The following is a 24,644-nucleotide window of genomic DNA, read 5'->3' on the forward strand; positions in this document are numbered from 1 at the left end:
TGTCCAATTTGAGCACAGAATACCTCCAGCTGTCAGACACTCACCGCCCAGGACCTCGGCTATTCCTTGGGGGTTGGCTCAGCTTTTATTTTTTTTTTAAATTTTTTTAATGTTTATTTATTTTTGAGACAGGGAGAGACAGAGCATGAACGGGGGAGGGTCAGAGAGAGAGAGGGAGACACAGAATCTGAAACAGGCTCCAGGCTCTGAGCTGTCAGCACAGAGCCCGACGCGGGGCTCGAACTCATGGACCTCGAGATCATGACCTGAGCTGAAGTCGGATGCTTAACCGACTGAGCCACCCAGGTGCCCCTGGCTCAGCTTTTAGAAAGTTCTTTCTTAGTGTAGTCAAAATCTACCCTCTAAGTGTTCACCTTGGGGCTCTTTGGGGTCAGACAAGGTCCAATCCCCCCTTTCCTGGAACTGCTCTGCGCTTCGGGAGGTAGAGCTCTTGATCGGGGTTGAACTGCTTCGGCCTCTTCAGCTGGCTCTCCTACAACCTGGTTTTGACCCCTTTCACTGGCTCTCCAAGCCCCATTCCCTTTTCTAGAAGTGTGGCTCCCAGGTGTGAACTGAGTAGCTGGAGAGAGGGGGCTGACTGTCCCTCGCATCCTCTGAGAGGCAGGAGGGCCCTTGTACCAAATGAGAAGTGGGGTTCCCATCTCCTGGCCTCAGGCTGGCGAGCACCCCACTCTGTTAGCCACAAGGTCTCTGGAATGGGTGCTCCTCTGGCTCTGAGTAGATGGCTCCGTTGCTGGCTAAGAGCTTACGCTCTCCCTCTTCTGCATTTCCCCTCGTGTGGAAACGGAAATACTAAACCAGGTTAATAACATTTTACTAACAACAAGAAGCCCTCGTTATGAGTGTGGTGCCTTGGGCGCTTTTACAGGCATCTTACTCTCTCCAGAGTAGAGCAACCGAAGAGCTGGGATCCTGCCCCATGGTACAGCTGAGGAAACTGAGGCTCAGGGGAGTGAGATGACGTGACCATGGCCCTGGGTAGATGGCAACACTACCCAGGAATAGAACCGGGGGTTTTTGAGGCCAAATCAAATGTTTTTCCTGTGTCCTCAAACAGCTCTCTTGCATGCAGGGGAGATAAGACTTTCTCCTAATGAAACAACCAAAGATTTGAATCCTGTGTTTGTTCTCTGGCACACGGGGGACAAATGTGAGGCCTCGGGTCATGCCCTTTGTCCCCTTCATGCAGCACTGTTGAGTTCATGAAGCAGAGGCCAAGGGAAAGGGCTGAGTCTAGTGGTCCCCTCTTTGCTGCAATGTCCTGGCCCGGAGACCAGAGCCAGACATGCCCGCCCAGCTGGGGCCTGGTTTGAGCCTCCCCAGGATGGTGGCAGGTGTCTGCTCTGTCACTCTCCTCAGTGCCTGGAAGTCCAAGGCCATGAGGACTGGCTGCCTTCCCGGAAAACACAGGTCACTGTCTGGTCGGCCTGTCCTTGAGCCCAGGCCTAGCTCTGTCCCATGGCAGGATATGGACGGGGAGCGGTGAACTGTCCTCCTCCTCTCTCCCGGGTAGGACAGCAGGCTCCCAGACCTGGGAAAACCTCCAGGTGAGAACCTCTGTTCTGTAGGAGAGGCGTCAGCTCTAAGCCAGGCCTCCGGGGTCGTCACAGGGACTGGGGATCCCAAGGGCCGAGTGTCCAGTGACGTTCCGGGTGGGAGGCCAGCCTCTGGAGAGCTCAAAGGAAGGACTATGTTTTTAGGGAAGAAGACAGGGCAAAAGTCACCTCCCTCTCCTTGATGAGCGAGTGGCTCCAAAATGGCCTCTCTCCAACCTGTCTCTGCCAGGGCAGGACACACAGGGTCAACAGGGCTGACGTCAGTCCCTGTCGCCCCCACTCCCCACCATCTGAGCTGCCTAGTCACAGCTTGTGTGTGGTTGAGATAGCATGGGGAGGAGACTTCCCGAATCCTAGATTTGACCACAGTGAGCAGAAAGCCTTTTTTTCTCCTGGAGGACGGTGGGGTCAGCCTGCTGGTGGACGGGAAGGCTGACCCTGAGATGTGTGGGGTTTGAAGAAGCAGGATGATCTCGCAGGAGGGGGTTGGGTTTAATCAGGCTCCCACTGGGCACTGAGGCCCTTGTGACAAAGAAAAGAGCCAGTCTTGTTCTCGAGATGGGGTGATGTTTGTGCGAGGCCCAGAGACGGAGGGGGTGGGCGGTGGGCAAGAAGGTGGCTGTTTTCCCCTCTTTGCTGGCGTCGAATGTGGTGCACTGAAAAGAAAACCTGTGGGAGGTAGGCTGAAAAGACCTGGTGTCGAGTCCCAGCTCTGCCACAGACTGACCGCCAGAGGTGGACTCCGTGTTCTTATCTGTGAAAGGGGGTGTTGAAAAATGTGCCCCCTGAAAAGTTACCAAGCCGTGAGCTCTGGATGTGAGAGGGCGTATTCAGTTGTGATGCGCTAGCGGCCAGGACCGATGTCACCAACAGGCTTGGTGGTGGTGGCTCACCCCTGGGGGGGGGGGGGGGGGGAGGAGGGGCAGCCCAGTGGGATTTTGCATCATTCCTTCCCCACTAGGAGGAGCACTTGGCACTTGCAGAGGCTGGATTTTCTGCGTGGCAGGATGAGAGGTTGGAGTGGAACCCGCTGCCCTGCTCCCCCCTCCCCCCTCCCCCCCACCTCCTCCCGCCCCTCTGCCCCCTCTCCCCACTCTCCCCCCTCTCCCAGGCTTCCCTCAGGGCAAACATCCCAGCAGGACCTTCCATCTCCCTCTGACCGCCCTCCCTCGGCCTTGGCAGCCTTTCAGAGACCGAGGAGGAGGCCAGGCTGCCAGGAAGGGTGGGGCTGCCTGGCAAGGCCCAGCCGCAGTGTGACCCGCCAGTCCCGGAAACGCTCCAAACCTTGGACCTCAGCGGACATCCGGCGACTCAGCGGCAGGGCCTGTCAGGGGGACGGAGCGCGTGTGGGATTCCTCTGAGGTCAGGTTCGCTGGAGACTTCTAAGAGGAGAAAGGAAGAGCCGTATTTTAGCCAATTCTGGAGTCAGAGGGCTCTGGGATGTGTTCACAGTGTGAACAGAAGTACTGGGACGGCCTCCAAAAAGGCTTCTCGCAGGGTTGTGCATGTATCCTAGATTTCTTTTTTTTTTTTTTTATTAATTTTTTTTAATGTTTATTTATTTATTTTGAGAGATAGAGACAGAGCATGAGCAGGGAAGGAGCAGAGAGAGAGACACAGAATCCGAAACAGGCTCCAGGCTCCGAGCTATCAGCACAGAGCCCGACGCGGGGCTCGAACTCACAAACCGTGAGATCATGACCTGAGCCGACGCTGGACGCTCAACCGACTGAGCCACCCAGGCGCCCCCTAGATTTCTTAATTAAAAAAAAAAACATAAGTCAATAGTGCTTTCTGAAGAGTGTTCGCCACGTACTAGGCACTTGCTAAACCTGTTACCCACATGAATCCTTCAACAACTCGATGAGACGAGAGTATTGTTATGCCCAATTTATAAATGAAGACACCAAGGGTCAGGGGCAAGTGTCATTTGCTCAAGGTCACAGAAATACTAATTGCTGGAGTCTGGATTGAAACCCAGGTGGGGCTGGCTGATTTCAGACCCCAGGTTCTTCACTTTCTTAGAAGGCAGAAACCACAGTCTCCTTGTCTCTATAGAATGCCTGGTACCTGGAAGACATCCAGTAAAGATAGGCTGATTAGGGCCTGATGTATTTTGGGGGGTCTGATTCTCTCCCATTATAGACTGATGAAATAACGTAAAATATGGGAAAGTACTTAGCTCAGAGGCAGATGTGCGTGTAGTAGGTCCACATAAATCCGAAGGTGAGGCCCGGCTTTCCTCCTTTCTACGTGATGTATCTGTGCTTGTGAATAGTATTTTCAGAGAACACAGCACCCTCTGGGGTCCCTGCCCCGGCAAGGCTGTGAAATGACCCTGTTATATCCCCTTGGCCAGAGGGAGTAAAGGGCCATGCTGGTGGGGTGGGGGAGGGAAGGATGAGCCTGTGACTCTCTTCTGCGTCCCACTATGCCGCAGGTTTGGGAGAAAAGACACCCGCTGTGTTTGCTGACATCTCTAAGAGAGCCCTCCTCTTCCAGCTCCACAGAGACGGTGTGGACCCGGAAGCCTGGACCACTCAGAGCCCCGAGAGGCTGAGTCACACCCACATGTGTGAGAAACACCGACAGTGTCACAGCATCGAAGGATGCTGGAGCGGGTGTGGTCTTGTTGGAAGGAAAAGGGTCTGCGGTGGGACAGCTGGGCCAACCCCGGGGTCCCCTGGTTCCCATGCACACCCACGGGGCACTTGGCCTGCCTCCTTATTTCCGGGCAACTGCGCACCTGCTTCTCCCTCTGGGAGCCTCCCGGCCCTCCTGCCTTCTTGGCTTTCGTTAAGGTGGTTGAGATAGAACTGTCCCATAATTCCGTGTGTTTAACCCTCTCTGGGCTGGGTCTCAACAGACCCGCACTGACATGAAATTGGTCACAGTCCAGGCAGAAAATGTAACCCATTCCAGAAATCTCCGCGGTTATGGTTATGAAGGCACTGGAGGAGATGAGAGGGCAGACAAGGGTGAAAGGCAGTCTTGAGAGTAGCAACCACTGGAAAATGCTACCATTCTTGGGTGGAAAGTCACAGAGAGGAGATGATGTTTCCAGAACCGGAGAGACTGGAATCCTGGTGGAGGTTTCCTGGCAGGAACTGGGACTGCAGAGGTGACCTGCCAGGGTAGAACGACTCTGGTTTCTACCCTCCTGGCTGTGGCTGTTGGGACCTTGGCAAATGTGGCCTGCAGGGATCAGCCTCCTAGGGGAGGGAGCAGGGTGCAGGAGGGGAGGACCCGGATCTGAGGGCAAACAAGCAAACGACCTGCCTAATCTCCAGCTAGTCAGACCTTTGAAAGAGACTGCATCCCTCCAAGGGGCGATCCAGAGGGTTGGCCCTAAACTTGCCTCTGGAAATTGTCCCAGATCCTCTACTGGTTACTGTCATTAGTGGTAATGCCTAAGCATTATCCCTGCTGGGACTGAGGCAGAGAAAGAACCATTTTTTCAAGCAGATCTGCTTCTTGTGTATTTTTCGAAGGCTATGGGAACCTCTGGTTCTTGACCAAGCACCAGGTTTGACGATAAAATCAGCTCGAGGGACGGAAAGATCTATGGCAGACACTCGGGCAGACTTACACGCGTGTTAGGAAGGACATTGGACTCAGGGTCAGGAGACCTGAGGATATGTCTTGGCTCAGACAAGTTGCTTACCATCTTTGAGCCTCAGGCTGCACATCTTTCAAATGGGGCCTCTGTGTTTGCCAGGGTTCTGTAGAAGTGAGCAACAGAATGCACGCAAGGGGGGTTGTAGACGATAGAACGTTCAGACAGAGAGTCTTGTGCCTGGGAATGCACACGATCACAGGAATGTTGCTCAGCTCTGTTTCGGGGTCGATGTATCCCTTTGGAGTGGACACCTATAACCCTTGTCTTGTAACCACAGAATCGAAGACGGCTGGATTCCAGGCAGCTTGTCCAAACTTTCTCCTGAAGGAGGAACCTGTTCTCCAAAGCTCTCAAAGATGATCCTTCCCCCCCTCCCTTCCACAAATATTTGGAGCACCCACGCTTTGTCAGGCACTGTGCTGGTCCTGGGGCAGTAATGGAGACAGATATGGGCCTCGTCCTCACCAAGCTGACAGTCTAGCACTTGAAAGTCTCTGCAAACAATTTCTGTTGAATACCTCCAGTAACAGGATGCTTGCCACCTTACAGGACGGCCACTTCCCCCCCCACCCCCCCCCCCCCCCCGCCCCGTCAGTTTTTCCTTATTTAAACTGTGATGCTTGTTCTGACCTCTGGGGCTATACAAAACAAGTCTAACCCCATTTCCTATGTCAGTGCCCTTAGAACGTGGAAAAATAAACACAGTACACTCAGAAAACATTCTCACTCTCCAGTTTCCACTCGTGAAAGGGAAGCTGATTCTCTGTGACGTTAAATTCCCCCAGGTCATGAGGTCAGAGCCAGGGTGGTCTGTCTATACTCTGGGTGCTCGGGCCCTGTCCCCAGGCCACCGGGGGCGGAGGGAAACTGTGTGGCGGAGACCCGTGAAGGGATGCAGGGCAGAGGTTTGCAGGTGGCCGGGGAGGCGGGCCCGAGTGAAGCGCGGGGGTCTGTCCTCTGGTGTGTGTGTGTGTGGGGGGGTGTATGGGAGGCACTCTCTGGCCGTCTGCCCAGGACAAGCCACAAGCCTGAGCTCCTGGGTTTCTGCTCTGACTCACAGCTTCCTCTCTTCCCAGAGGAATCCCCTTTATAGCTCTCGAGGCCTGACCCCAGCGTCCCCGCGAATGTCGTCTGACTGCTGCACGGAGTGCAGCCGCAGCTCCTGTGCCGGGTGCCAGCTGGACGTGCTTGGCGGCTGGGGCCCTGGGAGCCACCTCTCGGGATGTCAGAGGGGAGCTGCAGCCGCCCTTCCGTCAGCAGGAAGCCCAGCCACAAACACTTGGACAGGAAGCGCAGGCGCTGGCCAGCTGAGCGAGCTCTGGTTTCTCCCGTGTCTAAGGGCCTGGCCCAGTGTAGAGGAAGACCAGCCAGGTGCTGCGGCCTGCACTGACAGGGCTGGGATGTGGGCTCTGGGCGTGAGCGGAAAAGCACCGCTGAGGCTGGACCAGAGGAGGCGCTTCCTGGAGGAGGGTGAGGGAGCAGGGAACACGGCGTCTAGCAGACCTCGGCCAGCTGGCTGGGGACACGCAAAGACCCCTTTGTGATGGTTCCAGACAAAATGTGTTCGCTTGGGCCCAGACCTCCGGTGTAAGCCCAGGCCGGCTCCAACCTCCAGGCGGCCTCCGCCTCTGTGAAAACACACTGCAGTCCCCTGGGGTGGGATGTCCACACGTTCCCAGCTTGAAGAATGACTCCTCTCAGGGGAAGCCTCTTTCGTAACCTACCGGGTTGTATTGTGAGTGAATTAATACAAAATAGAGCGTGCTGAGCTGGGGACAAAGGCAATTTTGCATTCCGGTTGACGTTGTTGCTTCTAAGTGCTATGCGTGATTATCCTCAGGGCAGTCTGTGTGTGCAGACCACGTGTGTGCCCCAAGGACCCCCAGGATTTACAGAGCGCTTCAAATTTTCACAAGTCGCTTGGGTATTTTTTTTCCCCCACTTTTGCTTCTCACGACCTGATAGGTCAGTAAGAGATGCCTGGTATCTGGGGACCTGGAGGTAGGTAGATTGGCTCAAGGTCACACGGCTCAGTCATGGCAGCTCCAGGGCCACCGCCATGACTCGTCTTGCTCTAAAAAGATAACTTAGATGATTATTACTTTCCAAGTGCCCGAACCTCTCCTACCTTACCCTGGACCGCGTGCTTTCAAGCTCCCGCCCTCGGAGTCTGTAGCTAATAGCCCGTTGTTTGAAGCACATTTTGAAAACCTTCTGGGTGAATCCTGCCTGTGGCTTTATTCCCTCTCCCTGCCATGCCCACGGGTTTTTATTGGTGGCATTTCAATAATCTAGATTTTATCATAGTCTATGACCTCTATGGTTCTGACTCTAGACCAAGGGCTAGCAACTTTTTCTGTAAAGGGATAGACAGTAAATATTTTAAGTTACGGGCCACTTGGTCTCTGTAGCAATTGCCCAACTCTGCCATTGTGGTGCAAAAGCAGCCATAGACAGTGTGTAAACAAATGGCGTGGCTGTGTTCCAATAAAGCTTTATTCACAAAAACCGGCAGTGAGCTAGGTTTTGCACCCAGGCTGTATTTCACGGATCTCTGCTTCTGAACTCCCTGAAGACAGAGACTCTTGTTCTTACACAACTACAAGCACTCTCCTTACTCCCGGCACCAGTGTTGGGTTGACTGTGTTTATACCTTGTGCTTAACGGAGTTCATTGTTAGTTAATTCAATGAGTGGAATGTCTGAAGGAGTTTGCAAATGAAGCCATTATAGAACTGGTTAGGTTTTGATTCTGATCCTCAACTGGAAGCTACACAATATGGTTGAGTATAATCTCATTGAGGAGAATTGGTAGGCCTGATTTGAACACCAATTCCGCTACTTCTTAGCCCTGAAAGCTTGGGCACGTAACTTGTGCTGAAGAAATGGTGGCCATTGCTACCTGGAGGGACATAGTGTTCCTGCTGAACGCTCTCTGTGCTCGGGGTCAGGTTCCAGATGGGGCCTCAGTATTGTCTACTGTCTGGCACACAGAGAGGATATCGTGAGAATAAATGGAAAGATAGCCTTTAGCCAGGAAAAGGTAGGGTTATCTAAACCCAGGCAGTTTTGCAGAGGTGTCCCTTATGTGGCATCCCAAAGTCACTATCTACAACAGAACTCGTCTCCACCATCCACCTGCCAAGCTGCGCTTTCCTCTCCGTCTCCACAGATGCCAAGGTGGACACCTGAAGGTCATCTGCATCTGGCCGGCTCCCTCCTACCCCAAGACCAGTGTGCACCAAAGCAGTCACCTTCCCCTCTTCTGCATGCCCTTGCCTGTTCAGGGTGTATCACCTGTGTTATAGCTGCTTCCGGTGGCTCCCTATCTCATCTGTGTAACCACTTTGCTGTTAGATTTACGTTTCAAAATACAAATCTGGCTTCTGAAATCTTCGATGGTCCCCCACTGCTGGTAGGCCAAAGTCCACTGATCTCCTTTGGTCTTTCCAGCCTCATCTCCCAGCATTCTTTGCCACGTGTTCTAGCCTCTTGGGTGGACCTCACTATGGTCAGTCTCATCTGTTGCATTTTTTTTTTTTTTTATGTTGTTACCTGCTCCATTCTGCTCACACCCCAGCACTCCGATTCTGTCCAGGATATCACAAATCAATCACTAAATAGTATCCTGTGGCCTCAGAGTTTTTAAACACATTTTTTAAAGGCTTGTCACTCAGTTCTAGCTTGGAACTTAGCTCTGGGAAAATCTGTACCATTGGCATATTTAATTTTTTTTTTCAGCTGAAATCAGGGAATTTACATATCAGACAATTTCTGTCTAGAAATATCCAGACATTGTGTTTATGGGTCAACTCGGTAACAGCAAACATGAGGCTTCCAGTCCTGGAGAATAGTGTTGTGAGCAGTAAGGATGCCATTTGATTAAATTCTCCTTCCAGAATTCCTCTAGTGTTACAGAAGAGAGGGCTCCTTCCAGCAGCTGGAACCTCCAGCAAAACCTGTCCCCGAGTGACCACTCATGAATCCGACATGACCGGCAGCTGATACATGGCCTCCTTACAGCTTCAAAGCCTGGTGAGTCTGGAATGAAGAATGAGGCTTCCAGCCCAGGGAATTGGAAAGGCGAAAAAAAATCACATGGGTGTTGTCCTTGCCATCCTGCTGATGGGTAATTGTAACTCATCCTTGTCCTTGGGAAGGGTCCAAGTGCAAACACCAGGGCCAGTCTGTATTGGTTTTCTTCCCACTCTACTCGCCCCTCTCCTCTCCACCCTAGTCTAACCTGCTACCCACTCAGGGCTTATTGAAATCCTTTCTTCTGAGCATAGGGAACTAGCACATGGGGCCCCATACAGTGTTGATGGAACCTTCATCCTCACCGGTTTGCATACCAGAATTAAGTACTCTGCTGTCTTGTCCAAAGCTACAGAGACTGTTTTGTTTTGTTTTGTTTTGTTTTGCAGAGCATTGTATAAAGGCTCAGTTCTTCTCAGACATCAGTAGGGCTGAAAACTTGGGCAAATGCAAAGAAATGATTTTTTCAAAAATAAGAAAGACATTTGTTTTTGCTTAAAATCTGCTATTACTAACCTCTCGATGTAAAATTCCTGTTGGGTTTAGAAACAGTGAAGTATAAGGGACAGAGAACGAGATGGAAGATTTTCCCTTAATCTGGAAAGGAAATTAGCTCATTATCTTACAAAATGCTTCTTTTTGATGCTCACTCACCTGTACCCTAGGGCCGTTAGGAAAAACTATTGCTGTGTTGGATTTCTACAATGCTTTGAATTGTAAGTAAGAAAGCCCTGTGAGAGGCATAGCTTAATTTTAGAAACTTGAAATATTGAAACCTCAACTTATTACACAAACAAAAGAATGCATTTTGGCAGTGTAGACTAATCTGCAACATTGAAAAGATGAATATCACGCAGCACTGAGAATGTGATTCGATTTACTGAGGTTTAGCCTAGCATTTCACGTAAACCTTCCATGGCATAAATCAGTTAAGGATTTTTTCATATTGTATTGATTAGGATTAGGTTTGGGTTTAAACAAGGTATAAGTTTGGTTCTCTCGTGTAAAAGTCCAGGTGGGTGGTATGGGGCTGAATCACCTCCCTAGTCTTGTCCCTTCATTCATTTATTTAATCAGTCAGTCAGCAAATATTTATTCAGCATCAATTCGGTACTGGCATTACAGCAGCGGGGGAAATATGGGGAGACACAAAAATCTCTGCCATCATGAGGTTTGCATTTTGATCCACTGTGCATGGCCTTGAACTCAGGGCCTGAGATGGCAATATCTCTGCATTCTGGGCAGCAGGATGGAAGAAGGAATAAAGGAGAAGGAGGAAAGAATGCACCTATGTAATTTCTTTTTAAGTTAATTTATTTATTTTGAGACAGGGAGCACAAGTGGAGAAGGAGCAGAGAGAGAGGGAGAGAGGGAGAGAAGAGAATCCCAAGCAGGCTCCACCAGCGCTGAGCCCACTATGGGGCTTGAACTCACAAACCACAAGATCCTGACCTAAGCCAAAGTTAGACGCTAAACAGATTGAGCCACCCAAGCACCCTGCAACTATGTAATTTCTTAAGAAAGCTCTTGGAAGCCAGATGATTCTTTCCCCTTCATTCTATGTGGTGATTGGTCATGTGGCCCCACCTAGCCACAAGGGAAACTGGGGAATGTAGTTTTCTTCTTCCTCTCCTCCTCTTCCTCCTCCTCCCCTCCTCCTCCTCCTTCTTCCTCTTCTTCTTCCTCTCCTTCTTCTTCAAGTGGGAATGTAGTCTTTGTTTCCAGTGACCCCCACGAGCCAGCTGAAAATCTATTATTAAGGAAGAAGAGAAAATGAATAATGGTGGGGGGCAGGGGACTACTGGTATCATCCACAAATAAAACTTGTAATTAAAAAATAATAATACATTTTATTTAATATAGAAAATCCAAAACATTATTTCAACAAACAACCAATAGAACAATTATTTCACATTCTTTCGTTACTCAGTCTATAAAATCCAGTGTCTATTTCCTACTTCCATCACTTCCATTCTCTCGCTCATATCTGAGTTCCGATCAGTCATAAGGCAAGTGACCCACAGCCACACCAGACTGTACGACCTCGGAGCCTGGCAACTTGAAGTGTGCCTCACAGGCCAGCAGCACGGGCAGCACTGGGGAGCTGGTTAGAAATGGCGACTCTGGGCGCCACCCCAGACCTACTAAATTAGAATTTGTATTTTATTTTATTAAAAAAAATTTTTTTAATGTTTATTTTTGAGAGAGAGAGTGATAGAGCACAGGCTGGGGAGGGGCAGAGAGAGGGAGACACAGAATCCGAAGCAGGCTCCAGGCTCCGAGCTGTCAGCACAAAGCCCAACGCAGGGCTCAAACTCACGAACTGTGAGATCATGACCTGAGCTGAAGTCGGATGCTTAACCGACTGAGCCACCCAGGTGCCCCTAGAATTTGTATTTTAATAAGATCCCTAGGTGATTGGTGTGCACATTCAAGTATGGTGGGCACTTTTCTGTATTTCTTTTAAAAAAAAACATTTTTTAAAATGTTTTTATTTATTTTTGAGACTGAGAGAGCATGAGCAGGGGAGGGGGGCAGAGAGAGAGGGAGACACAGAATCCAAAGCAGGCTCCAGGTTCTGGGCTGTCAGCACAGAGCCCTACGCGGGGCTCGAACCCACAGGCTGTGAGGTCATGACCTGAGTTGAAGTCGGACTCCCAACCAACTGAGCCACCCAGGTGCCCCTGTATTTCTTCTTCAGATGAGGATGTGTCAGAGTCTAATAAAAAGTCCAGAGACAAGAGAAGCTACTCCCAGCAAACTCTCTGCACTCAAGTGCGGGAATTTGTCAGACCCCATCCTTCCTTTTTCGGATCCCTTTAGACTGCTAATTTGACCTTTCGAGAAAGGGCAGCTTTAAAGATGTTACATTCAAACAAATCTATTAATTTTGGCTAATTGACCAAAGGAGAAACCGGAAAAACCAAACAACATAGAATTGTTGGATTGTAAATATATTTCATTTTAAATTCAAGATACTGTGTAAGTTCGCAGCGTGGTGCAACCATCACCCTCGTCCATTTTAGAACATTTTCATCACCCTGAGAAGAAATCCTGTGTCTCTTGTCAGTGAGCACCCCTTCGCTGCTAGCTCTAGGCAACCACTAGTCTACTTCAGGTCCCTGTAAATGTGCCTATTCTGAAAAGCATACCTTATGTGGTTTTTGGTGATTGGCTGCTTTCTTTTAGCCTAATGTTTTCAAGGTTCGTCTTTACTGGAGCCTGTATCAGTACTTTATTCTTTTTTACGGCCGAATAATACTCCACAGTATGGATATATCGTATTTTGTTTATCCCTTCAGAAACTTGTAAAGTTTTAGTATCGAAGACAGAAAGAAGCGGAACAAACAGTAAGGCGTTCAGGGTCACAGAGGATCAGAATTGAGAGGAACCTCAAAAATCACTCTCTGCCTTGTTTTCCATGCGGGAAACCTGAGACCCAGCAAAGGGGAGCCATTGGCCCGGGGTCCCTCAACATCAGGGGTCTCGAGCTGTGGTGAGGACCCAGGTTGTCCTGACTCCAAGACCTGTGCTGTTCTCTGCGACCATACGTCCAGGGCCTCGGGGCTCTCCTCCAAGGTGGCCATGGGAGCAGTCATCCCTGGTGATAGCAGAGAAAGGCACGAGAATTCTCCTCTCAAACTTGGCTTCGGTTTGGAAAACGGTTTGGAGTTCAGAGCCCCAGGTGGATTTGGAGTGGGGAAATACAGGGAGACTCAAAAATCCCTGCCATGGCGAGGTTTGCATTTTCATCCAGTGTGCATGGCCTTGGACTCAGGCCATGAACTCAGTTACTTCTGGAGAACTGTTTCGAAGAACTGGGAGCGAGGGCTCCATCTGATATTCTGGACCTCCCTCCGTTTCACTTTCGGCCACATCTCTCAACCATCAGGAAGAATGTGCGAAACACTCAGGAATGAAGGGCGCGGCTCAGATGGACCCACTCAAACAGAGGCCGAGGAGGGAAGACGACTTGCCCGAGGCGCAGCCTGTGTTCACAGGGCACCGTCTGTCTGTGGTTCTTTTGCCTGTCGGGGCCTTGTTTGCAGGCAACAGAAGTAGGTTCTTGCCCATGATGCCACCACCTCAGGACACTTGCTGCCTCTTCTTGGGACTCTTGACTGCCACCACCATCATAAATAAATCTCGGAAACCTCTGTTTTCAGGCTTCGCTGTCAGATTCAAAAGCTCAGGCATGAACCCGTGATAGACTGGGTGCCTTGAAGTGTGGAGGGTGAATGTCTGTTCCCCTTCGGCCTCCGCCACAGTGGGTGGGGCTGTGCCTCTCCCCTATTTTGGGATTCTTCTAAATTAGGCAGATTGGATAGTGGGTAGTCAAAAAACAACAGGTGCCCATGGCAGATATAAATATAGTGTTCTCCAGTGAGGAAAAACCAGAAGCTGTGTCCCACCAAGCAATACCGATGTTGGGCAGTGACTCAGGGAGGCAGGAGCCGGGAAAGAGGGATCTGGGTACTTGAAAGAGGCTGAGGAACTTTCTGGGGGAATGTGACCCATTCTGTCTTTCAGAGAGACAGACGTGAGCTCAGTGGCAGACAGGGGTCCAATAGAAGATGAGCCCATGAGGAGCCAAGAAACGAAGTCGTGTGAGGAAGAACTAAAGTAACAGGGGCTATTTAACCCTGATAAGAGCCAGACGCTGGGGAACAAGGAGGGTGCGTTCATTGTCTTTAAACGCCAGAAGAGCCATCATGGGGGAAAGGTAGTCTAGAAGGCGTGGCTTGTACTGAGATGGGGAATTGTAGGGAGGCAGATTTCAGCATGATATGAAGAGGTTTCTGGCAACCAGAGGCACCCACCGAGTAACTGGAGTGATTCAGAAGGTGGGGACCTCTCCGCCCCCGGAAATGTTCAAGCCGGAGTCCGGGAGGTGGGTGGGTCAGCCTCTAAGGTTGCCCTGGCCAGGACAGTGGCCAGTAGCCACATGTGACGCTTGAGCACGTGTTGAAATGATACTTTTTGGATATACTGGCCCAGCCCAGCCCCGGTCTGAGAGGCCGAGGAGTAGGATCCGGCAGGCATGGGTTCTCCCTTACTTACCAGTCAGGCAAATCACCCTCCCCTGGGGAGAAGGAAGGTCAGGAGTCACTGTTTCTCCCAGTGCTGCCAGTGGAAGGGGGTATGTGGCAGAAGGACCCTTACGTGTGCCTCGCCTTAACCTCTAGAAAGAGTCCAGTGTCCAGTGTGGCGGGATGGACAGAGACTGGGGTTGGGGGTTGAACACCCCAGGGGCTGCTTGGGGGGGCTACTGTGCCTTGGGTGTGTTCTGTCTTCTCGCGGGTGCTAGTAATGCCCACATGGGCACACACGCAGCCGAGTACATGCTAAGTGTTCAGCACAGAAAGCCATCATTGGAGTCCTTGACCACGACACTTGGCGTATTACCCATGACATCGAGCAACCTGGGAGTCGGGGCCGAGCTTTTTCCGATGACATACAACTGGTTTTGTATCTGAGTTACAGAACTGTGGGATTTCAGAGCCGTTAGAGGTCCCAGATACCATCTCTGTGTGGTGCAGATTAGGTAACTGGTCTGTAGGAGGGGAAGCGCGGCGGCAGCTAGGAGGAAGGCCGGGAGGGGGTTTTAGGTGACACGTGTGACTTCTCCCCCGTCTCCCCCCACCCCTGTCAACACCGCTTCCTAGACCTAGTAATTCAGGAAGGCAGCCTGTCCGACCAAAAGGCAGGAAGTCCACCGGCCCCACTCCCATCCCGGTGGCGGCCACCGGCTGGTGGCGGCTGCTTCTATTCTCGGCCAGGCAGGGACCACACACCCTTCGGGCATGCAGCACAGGCCCGACTGCTCACTTCATTCTAGGAGGGGCCACATTTGGTCTATTTCTTAGTTGTTTATATTTTTCTCATATTTTATATCTCTGTGACAACTTCATCATCTCAGGTTCCAGGGGAGATATTCCTGACCCGGCATCTGGGAAAAGAGATTTTTTGTGATTCGTTTTTTCCCATGCTTTTCCCACTGCTTTTACTGTTCAGGAACTGAAAAAATATTAAGTTCCCTATTTTAATACGAATCTATTGCAAACTCCAAGTATTTGATAAGAGAATCTATTTTTCCTCAGACATTTTGAAAAACAAATACTCTGTGTGATGTATTCATTAGAGTATATTTTACAGTATCAGGTTTTATCTTAGAATAAATTTGAGCCAAAGTTTCACTATCTGGGAACCAGAAGTATGGTATATTTATTTGATTGAACCCTTGCCTCTGTATATTGGCATTTCTCTAATACCTTTTTTGTTTACACAGCATACATATAATTTACTCTAGAGAAGTCTGCTTCTCAGAGAGTGACAGGCGTGACAAGAGACAAGATATTTTTCTATTTGAAGAGAAATACAGATGGGGCGCCTGGGTGGCTCAGTCGCTTAAGCATCCGACTTCGGCTCGGGTCATGATCTCACAGTTCGTGGGTTCGGGCCCCGCGTCGGGCTCTGTGCTGATAGTTCGGATTCTGTGTCTCCCTCTCTGCCCCGCTCCCCAACTCCCGCGAGCTCTCTCTCAAAAACAAATATTGAAACAATTAAAAATAAATAAAATGTTTCAAAAGAGAAATTAGGCAGATGGGGTGGAGTTCGCTCACAGTTCGCATCCACAGCACAGATGAGGGACAACTTCAGAGGTGGAGTCGGACTCAGCTTTGCCCACTGAGCTGGAGATCTTGGCTCCGAGGCCCTCCCTCTCAGCTGCCTCTTCTGCAGCCCTAGGGGTCCACTGAGCCACGTCACTAAGGGTGGCGCTGGGATTAAAGGAAACACACTGGCCCTGTGCCCGGGACACTAGTGAATTGCAGGAGCAGCTAGCTGGAAGCTTCGGAGAGGTCACCGTCATGGAGGAGGGGATGCTTTTGAACAGGGCCCTGCTGGCACTGATGATCCGTACCTCTGTCCAGCAATTGCAGCTGGGTGAGGTGCCTCCCAAACCGTGAACGCCCAGCTGCTTTTTAGCTTTTTAGTAGGAAAAAAAAAAAATGAGGATCCTGTCACTCCAGGTTTCCACGTTGTCCTTTCGGCTGATTAAACAGTCATCCTTCGGTGCAAACGTTTGAAACTGACCTACTCCAACGAGGCCTGGTCCAAGGGAGGTGGGCTTTCGCACTGAAATGCTCTTCTGATGTCTCCGGTTGGCTGTTTCTTCTCCTTTATTCCAGGTCCTAAATCTCAGTTTGATTTGTGATGTCTGGGTATTTATTTTAAGCAAGCCAGCCTGGACTTCATCAAAGTGGCAGTATTTTAGGGAATCCGATTGCAGGGCTAACGTCTGAGGTTTCAAAGGGTGTCAGCTTCAAGTCTCTGACCTCCGCTCCAGAAGGGTAGAGGTAGGCACTAAAAGTGGCCATCTTTATGGAGGATGATAAGCAAATGGGGCTTTCTCCTAATGTGACCAAAAGACCCCGCAGGGAGGGGCCCAGTTGAGGTCAGTGCTGCATTCGTCACCGTGAGACTCCTGCTTTCTGCTACGTGTCTACTTGCTCCTAGCAGAGTATTTATTGAGCACTTACTATCCGCCCAGCTTTGTGCTGAGTGCTGAGGGGAACAGACCTAACACATGAAAGACTGTACCGTGTGGGTGCTGGCTCCTTCCCCAGCTTCCTAAGCCATGCTGACTGCATCCAGAGAGCTTCTCGACCGGAGGGGGCTCGCACTTGTTTTGGTAGCACAATCCCAATAGCCGAAGACCTGGAATGAACTGACGTTTAGCACTCTAGTTCAACTCTGGGACTAGAACACCGTCTGAAACCCTACCCTTCTGAGCTGGGCCCCAGACAACTGGCTAATCTCTTGCCACCTTCTCCGATGCTCCCCGTATGTTCAGCTGGGGCTTTACTCCCGTCTGGGTGGCGACCAGCCCGAGTTAGGTGCTGAGTATTGCCACTGTCTCACTGGCCCTGCAAACGGGCAAGACCAGTGCAGACGCATCATTTCCCCAGTTCCTCAGCTGCTTCCCTGTGTGTGTCCCCTTCCCCCTGCACAGAAGGGCACTTCCCACTCAGCACCGAGCTAGGAACCTGAGAATCACCTTAAATCATTCCTCCTCCCTCTCTGCCACCATCCAAGTAAAGTTGATGGTCAATTTCTCAAAGCTATGGATTCCTCTCTGACCACACTGCTACAACCTCAGCTCAGCCCTCCTGTGCCTGTCTAGCTCCCTATCACAGTCTCGGCACCCAGCATAGGGCCTGACACATGGCTGCTGATAATACTTGTTGAGTCAGTGAATGAGAGAGTGAGTGAGCTGCTTAGACCTTCCACGATGATCTCTTTAGTCTCACTCTGCGCTCGCTCCAGCTCCCTCTTCACCTGGCACCCATCCGAACTCCTTCTGGCCCCCTGTGTGCCCACCCCTCTGGGAGCCTTCTCTCGTCCTCCTGTCTGAATGAGATGGCTCCTCCGTGCCCCAGAGCCCCACACGCCCAGCCCGTTCCTCTAGAGCACATATGCCCCTGCACTGGCATTGCTTGTTTGTGCACCAAGTGTTCTCTTTCTGGACACTGAGCTCCTCGAATCGGGGTCTGTGTCTTACTTATCACTGCGTCCCCAGCACTTCACACGTAGGAGGCACTCCTTCAATATTTATTGACTAAATGAAGGTCTAGGAAAGCCTGCTGCTGTGCCTAACACCTTGCCACCCTTATGTCTCTAGTCCCTCCCCTATCACCACCACCCAATCCGTCTGGATTTTGGCACTGGGGAAATCTGACATGCAGTGGGTCTATGAGTCTTGGGACCAGCTCCATATGGAAGTTTGTTTTCAGGAACTGGAGTCACCCATTCTGGTTCTTGCCCTACGTTGGGTCACTTGGTATAGAGTGTCCTGTCCCGCACAGTAGGGTGTGCTTTGGTGTTTTTTTGATCTCCCAGGGTCTATCTAGTGCCGTGCCCTCTTCTGACATTTGCTGACTGGGTCTCTATTGTGTTCTGTGCTGGGCTGTGAACCCTGTGGGGCAGGGGTGACATCTAATTCATGTCTTACCACCCTCTCCCAGCCCCGCAGCACCCAGAACGAAGACCTGTTGGTACATAGTAGGTTTCTAGGAAAAGGCAGGTGAGGTTGATCAGAAGCTGGAGGGACTCAAGGTGGGTGGGGCTCTGGGAATGAGGATGGCTGGAGAGGAGAACCCCAAGGGTAAGGAAGGAAAGGAGAGAAGGGAAGATCTTCCTCACCAAGGGTGTGGATGCAGGACGAGCTGATGTGAAGGACCTTGGTGGGAACAGCAGGCACACGGAGGGAGAGAGATGGGAGAGCAGAGAATCCTGATTCACGAGCCCGTGGCCAGGCCTCCCGGGCAGCGGAGAGCCACAGAGCGGTGCATGCCGGGCGCGGGGCATGGTGCATTCTGCCCTCCTCTGGCCGCAGGGGCTCTTGGTCTTTCTCTGCCCCCATTCCCCACATGATGCAAAGCTCTTCTCACTCTTTTATAACAATGTAAGCATCAAGTCAGTGAGCTCTTTATGCTCCCTCTAGAGAGGATGTGGACCAAGGGCTTGTTCTCTTCATCACTGTCACCACCACCCCTGTCCTCACCATGTTTCACACCTGAATGCCACTGTATGGTTTACCTGGGTGTTCACCTTTATGATCTCACTCCAACGGTCATGGCTGCCTTCTTTCACTTTATAGTCGAAGATACAGAAGCTCAGAGAGGTTGAAGGGCTAAGCCAACGTCACACAGACATTCTGGGGAGGGGCAAGGGGGAGTGGATTGATAAATCTGCTCTGGGAGTCCTCTTAGGAGGTGTTGGCAGGGGCACAGCCCAAGTCTGTGCGCGCACACGTCAGTGTGTGTGTCTGTCCTGATTCTCTTCGTGTGCACCTGCATCTGTCTGTCGTGTCGGGAGTGCGCGGACAACTCAGTGTGCACCTTTGTAGGTGTGCATGTGTGGGACTGTGCTGGGAGTGTCCTCGGGGCCGTGTGTGTGTGTGTGTGTGTGTGTGAGTGTGGCCTGGGCGCATACACACGTGTGCACACAGGCACTCCGCCTCCTTCTCAGATGTCTTGGCTGTGGATTTGACAACTGAAACCCAGCTGCGCTCTGGCCGGGACACATCCGCTGTGGAAACCTAGGAGGAGCTGACAGTCCCTAAAGAGGGGTTACACATGCTGCCAGCAAGCACTCCTGGCCCACTGCCTAATTCCCTGCAAATGCTCTTTAAATCTGTTTCTAATTTGGACTCTGCCTGTCCCTGCCCCCTCCCAGCCCTCCCCACTCCCCCAACTTGCCTCCAACCGGTCAAATTATGCTGAATAATGGCTGCGGAGGGGGGAGTGTGCTAAAGGTCACCAGTGGGCTGTTGGAGGGTGTAATAATGTCACATTTTAATTTACACAGGGAACCGGGCGGGCATCAAAGCCAATAAATTTGGACTGTACTCGCGACGGCGGCCAACGGCAACTCCTGGAGGTCATGCCACTTGCAGGGAAGAAATCACTGTCACACCCCACGGTCCACTGGGCTTGAGCAAACCCATGTTCTTGCAAACAGATGCAAAATCCAGCATTTTCTGCCTGCAAGGGAACTTGCACTTGGAGACTTGCAGCATCAGCAAGAATCTCTCCAGTTGTCTGAGCATCATCACCCAGATGTTCTGGGTATTAAGAGTCTCAAGCAAAATACGTCGTCCATATTTTTTTGCAGCCCTGTGAGATACTCAACACCACGATGACCCAGATCCATGGGAAAGTGTATACAAAGCAGAGCGGGAAGAGCCGAAAGTAGAGTTGTGTGTATATACGGATGGCAGCTTGAGAAGCTTATTTACATTCGAGAAAGGTGGGGAGGGGCTGTGGGGGACATCTGTTGGAACCGCGTTCATGTTGAGGGGTTGGGGACGTGATGTGAGGTACAGCTTAATAATCAATGCGGACTTAAAATGCAAAGGTGCATTCTTTGAGGCACCTTGAGGACCAATGGAGTCCGGAGGTCGGGAGGTCTGGAGATGGTCACTTCTCATCTGTGCTGTGTGGCCAGGTAGCAGGGGAAGCCGGGAGCGGGACGAAGCGCGGGCTGTGGGTGTCTGGAGTCCTTTGCAAGTGAGGCCGTGGCTGTGGTGATCTGGTGAGAGCCCGTTCCCTCCCTCCAGCATCCTGAGAGTCTGCAACTGGCGTGTGCTCCAGGGGCTGCCGCGGGGGCCTGGCGTGCTGCCCACCCCTCAGCTGGCTCCGCAAAGACAGGAAGGTGGGGTTTGCAGTCCTGGGGGCCACCGCCAGGAAGCCTTGAGGCTGTCAAGACTCTGGAGCACACGCTTCTCCATCTGGTGGGAAAGGAAACGGGGGGGGGGGGGTGGGGGGGAGCTGCTCGGGGCTGAATGACACCCTGAGGGCCTCTGCTCCCCTTTCCCTGCCACACACCGGCCAGCAGCCCCCCAGGATGCCTTGGGAAGAGCAGCGAGGAGGGTCCCACACTTCTGTCGCGCCCCAGGGCCGGTCTCTTATTCCATCTCTCAAGGGGCTTCCTCTTCGTCTCCTTTTCATTTTTAAACTGTTGCCCTTTGTTTAGTTGTGTGTGATGCTAAGGACTTTGCATATGTCAAATAACCCGCTCCTCCAGGAACCCCGTTCTCCACCCCCCTCTACAGTAAGTGGCGGTCACAGCACTGGGTTCTGACCAGTGGCACACGAACAGAAGTGAGCTGCTCCACACAGAGCCCGGCCCGTGAAAAGCTCCCCAGAAGCACTCTCCAAGCCCTTTACCTTGCCCCCAAGGGTGGGGGGGGGGGGAAGGGACGGGGACCACCCCCAGATGCCGTTGGAAGCCACAGATGTAAAATGGCTCCAGAATGCCTGTGTGGAGAAAGACTACCCGGCCAGCGTGTTCCTTGCTCAGTCCCGAGCAAAAAAGAAACATATCCTATTGTTTTCAAGCCATTATACTTTTTGAGGTCTGTTTGTGATACTGGTCAACTTACCGTAAGTAACCAATTAGGAATTTTCACTCCCATTTTACCGATGAGCACACTGAAGACCAGACAGGAAAATAAATTGCCCAAGGTCACACATTCAAGAAATTGCAGGGTCACAATGCGAGACTAGGCCTCAGTGGTCTTAGGGTCATGTGAGGTGTGTGAATTTCCCTAAGGATCACCGCAGGGGAATCTACATGCAGGGTGTGGCTTTTCCTCATTTGTGAGACCACAGGAACCTTTTCGCTATAGAGCTTCTCGTGCTGCGACTAGCATGCTCCGGAGACACTTTAGGAGGGGTAACCTCCAGTGTGGTGCCTGTTGCGGGCTGAATTGTGTCCCCTCAGCCCCAACAAAAGAGATACATTGAAATCTTAACCCTCAGTACCTGGGAATGTGACCTGATTTGGAAATAGGGTCTTTGCAGATTTAACCAAGTTAAGATGAAGACTGCAGGCAGGCCCTCATTCCACCCAACTGGTATCCTTATAAGAAGGGAAATGGGGACACAGAGACAGATGGGCACAGAGGGAAGATGCTGTGGAGACACAGAGGCACACAAGGAGAACGCCATGTGAAGACAGAGGATTGGAAGGACGCATCTATAAGCCAAAGAACGCCGAGGATTCTGGGCACACGCGAGAAGCTAGCAGAAGCAAGGAAAGATTCTCTCCTAGAGCCATCGGAGGGAGAGTGCCTCGGCCAACACCTTGGTTTCAGACTTCCAGGCTCCAGAATTGTGAAGGAATATATTTCTGTTGTTTTAAGCCACCCAGTTTTGGGCACTTCAGTACGGCAGAATACACCTGCCTCTAGCTTCTTTCAAGACCGAAATTTCCTGGCAGTGTTATTTTACTGATAATCATCCAAATGACTGACTGGGGTGGCTTCAGTTTACCAGGACACAGAGAGAGAGAGGAGCTGGGAGGGACACGTAGCGGCTAAGAGCGTCAGCTCTGGCGCCCGGCTCTGTATCCCACTTTGGCCGCTTGACCTCTCTGTGCACAGCTTGCTTTTCTTTCTATGGGGTGTGGGGTGGCGATAACAAGGCCACAGTCGCTTCGTAGGTTACAGGGAGGGTTAAATGAGTTAGCACATCTAAAATACCTAGACTGGTACCTGGCGTGTAGCTAGTATTTGCTCCTTTAAAGTTATCCATCCAGGCAGGATTGCGCGGTCGCTTTAGAGATGGACAGACATGACTTTGAATCCAAATTCTGCTATTTACCAACAGTGTTACCTTGAGCATTGGCTTATTTTACTAAACGTCAATTTCCCCATCTCTACAATAAAAGTAACGCCTGCTGTGGAAAGAGGATTTCCAAGGAACGTAAAATTACAGCTCTCAAACAGAGAACAAATGAACACCCGTGAAAGATTTTCGCTTACCATTGAATGAACTAGAGAGATGTTACAGTTGGTTCAAAGGAGAACCCAAAAAACAGACACGTGTAGGTGAGAAAACTTGAAATGCATTTTCCAATGGACACAATGAACTGGCCTTGCTTGCACAGGGGAAGGTTGCCTGGCTCATTTGTGTGTCCACAGTCAAGAACCGCTGTGTGTCCTCTGTCCCCTACCACTTACAGAGCTGCAGAATGAACTCAGAGGTTCAAAGGGTGTGCTCTAAACAATACGTACTTTTCTCTTAGAGACATCCAGTAACCTTTCTTGCTTATTCCAGGTTTCCTTCTGGTCTCTCACATGTTTATATGCACAGGGTTGGAAACAAGATAGATGAATATATGAAAAAAGTTGCTGAATAAGGTATGATCCTATTTTCATAAGAACAACGAGCTGTGGGGTTTTATGTATATATATATATATATATATATATATATATATGCCAAACGCATGAGTAGGTGTGCACGTATATGGTGGATTAATATAGGGGCGCCTGGGTGGCTCAGTCGGTTAGGTGTCCCACTTCGACTCAGGTCACGATCTCACGGTCCGTGGGTTCGAGCCCCGTGTCGGGCTCTGTGCTGACAGCTCGGAGCCTGGAGCCTGCTTCGGATTCTGTGTCTCCCTCTTTCTCTCTGCCCCTCCCCCACTCTCTCTCTCTCTCTCTCTCTATATATATATCAAAAATAAATAAAGATTAAAAAAAATTAAACTTCTGCCTTGTTTGAATAAAAACAAATACCTGCTCCACAGTGTATTGTAAATGAGGAATGTCTGAATGAGAAATATGTCTGTGGTGCTTGGCACGATGCCAGCGTTCAATAAATGGTAGGCTTCATTATTATTATTAATGTATATTCAAAGAGCCCAGAGCCTCCAGGCCTGTTCTTGGAAGAAATCACTAACAGGATCAACCATACGGCTGCCCGAAGATTTCTCCCTTTGAGAGAAGCTAGTTTTGAAACCTTGGACTAGTGTTTTGGGACCCACTTGCCTGCCCCTTACCCCCTCGAGATCAGAGGAAGTCTCCTTCCTGAGTTACGGCCTCGGGGTGGCTCCTGTCTGCTATGTTTTCTTAGCCCTGTTGGCAGACCCATGCTTAGACCCAGCCGGTGACAAGCTCCTTGACCACAGGACGGAGGCCTGGCTGGCCAAACTCTACCTGGAGGGGCTGCCTAAGGTCCGTGGCCTCCTCCAGCCCAGGGTGGGGCTATGAGTCATCCGTCCGCTCCAAATGAGTGTGATCTGCCTTCCCCAGCCAGGGAAAGGGGACAAGAACATGCAGAGACATGCAGAGACCAATGTCTCGCAACATGCGGAGACAACATCGAGCTTTTGATTACGTAAAACTGAGTATCTAATCTTATCCTCTGACTCATCCCCAAGGGGCAGCCTTGGTACATTGGAGAGGCCATGGGATGGAGTCAGCACACCTGACCCTGATGCAGGTTTGACCATTACCTGGCTTTCATCACCATGAACCGAGCCTTAGTTTTCCCATCTGCCCAATGGGAATGAGACCAGTGTTTCTCTCCAGGGGCAGTTGTGAAGCTCAAAAAAGGTGGTGTCTGTGAAGGCACTTGGTGAGGTGTGGAGTTCTGTGGAGACTTAGTTCTGGTTGATCTGGTGAGGCACTGCAGGCTGGTTAATATGCTGTAATAATAGCAAACGTCCTACGGTACTTATCTTATTACTCAGGCCATGTCGTATACGCTTTACTTATATCTTAGTTATTCAATATTCATAGCAGCCCCAGGAGGCATGTGTTATTATCCAATCCCCACTTTACCGATAACAAAACAGAAGAGGTGAATAACTCCCCAAACCTTTCCTTTCCTTTTCCTTTTTATTGTAGAATATTTCACCACATGGAAGAGTACCAAGAATACTGTAATAAAAACACATACATAACGGGTGCCCCGCTTTATTACTTACCAAACTCCTGGCCAATTTGCTTTATCTCGATCCCTTCCTCTCCCTGGATTCTTCTGAAGCAAATCCCAGACATCACGAGTATATGTATTTCATTTTGTATTTCCATAAGACAGAGATTCTTCCAAAAACATTAA

The 24,644-nt window shown here is 50.8% G+C and overlaps 2 long non-coding RNA genes across 2 annotated transcripts; both read left to right on the forward strand.

Annotated features, from left to right (window-relative positions):
* Positions 1-1,458: 1,458 nt before the first annotated feature.
* Positions 1,459-4,178, forward strand: LOC109266583 (uncharacterized). The gene is made up of 3 exons (XR_002079772.2): positions 1,459-1,568; positions 2,539-2,591; positions 4,080-4,178. It is a non-coding gene; the product is annotated as an uncharacterized LOC109266583 (long non-coding RNA).
* Positions 4,179-8,995: 4,817 nt separating this feature from the next.
* On the forward strand, positions 8,996-20,007 carry LOC109266281 (uncharacterized). Its single transcript, XR_002079644.2, has 2 exons — positions 8,996-9,230; positions 19,602-20,007. It is a non-coding gene; the product is annotated as an uncharacterized LOC109266281 (long non-coding RNA).
* Positions 20,008-24,644: the final 4,637 nt, after the last annotated feature.

This window comes from Panthera pardus, unplaced genomic scaffold (genome assembly GCF_024362965.1).
Source record: "Panthera pardus isolate Hobbes unplaced genomic scaffold, ASM2436296v1 HiC_scaffold_16, whole genome shotgun sequence".
NCBI classification, from domain to species: Eukaryota; Metazoa; Chordata; class Mammalia; order Carnivora; family Felidae; genus Panthera; species Panthera pardus.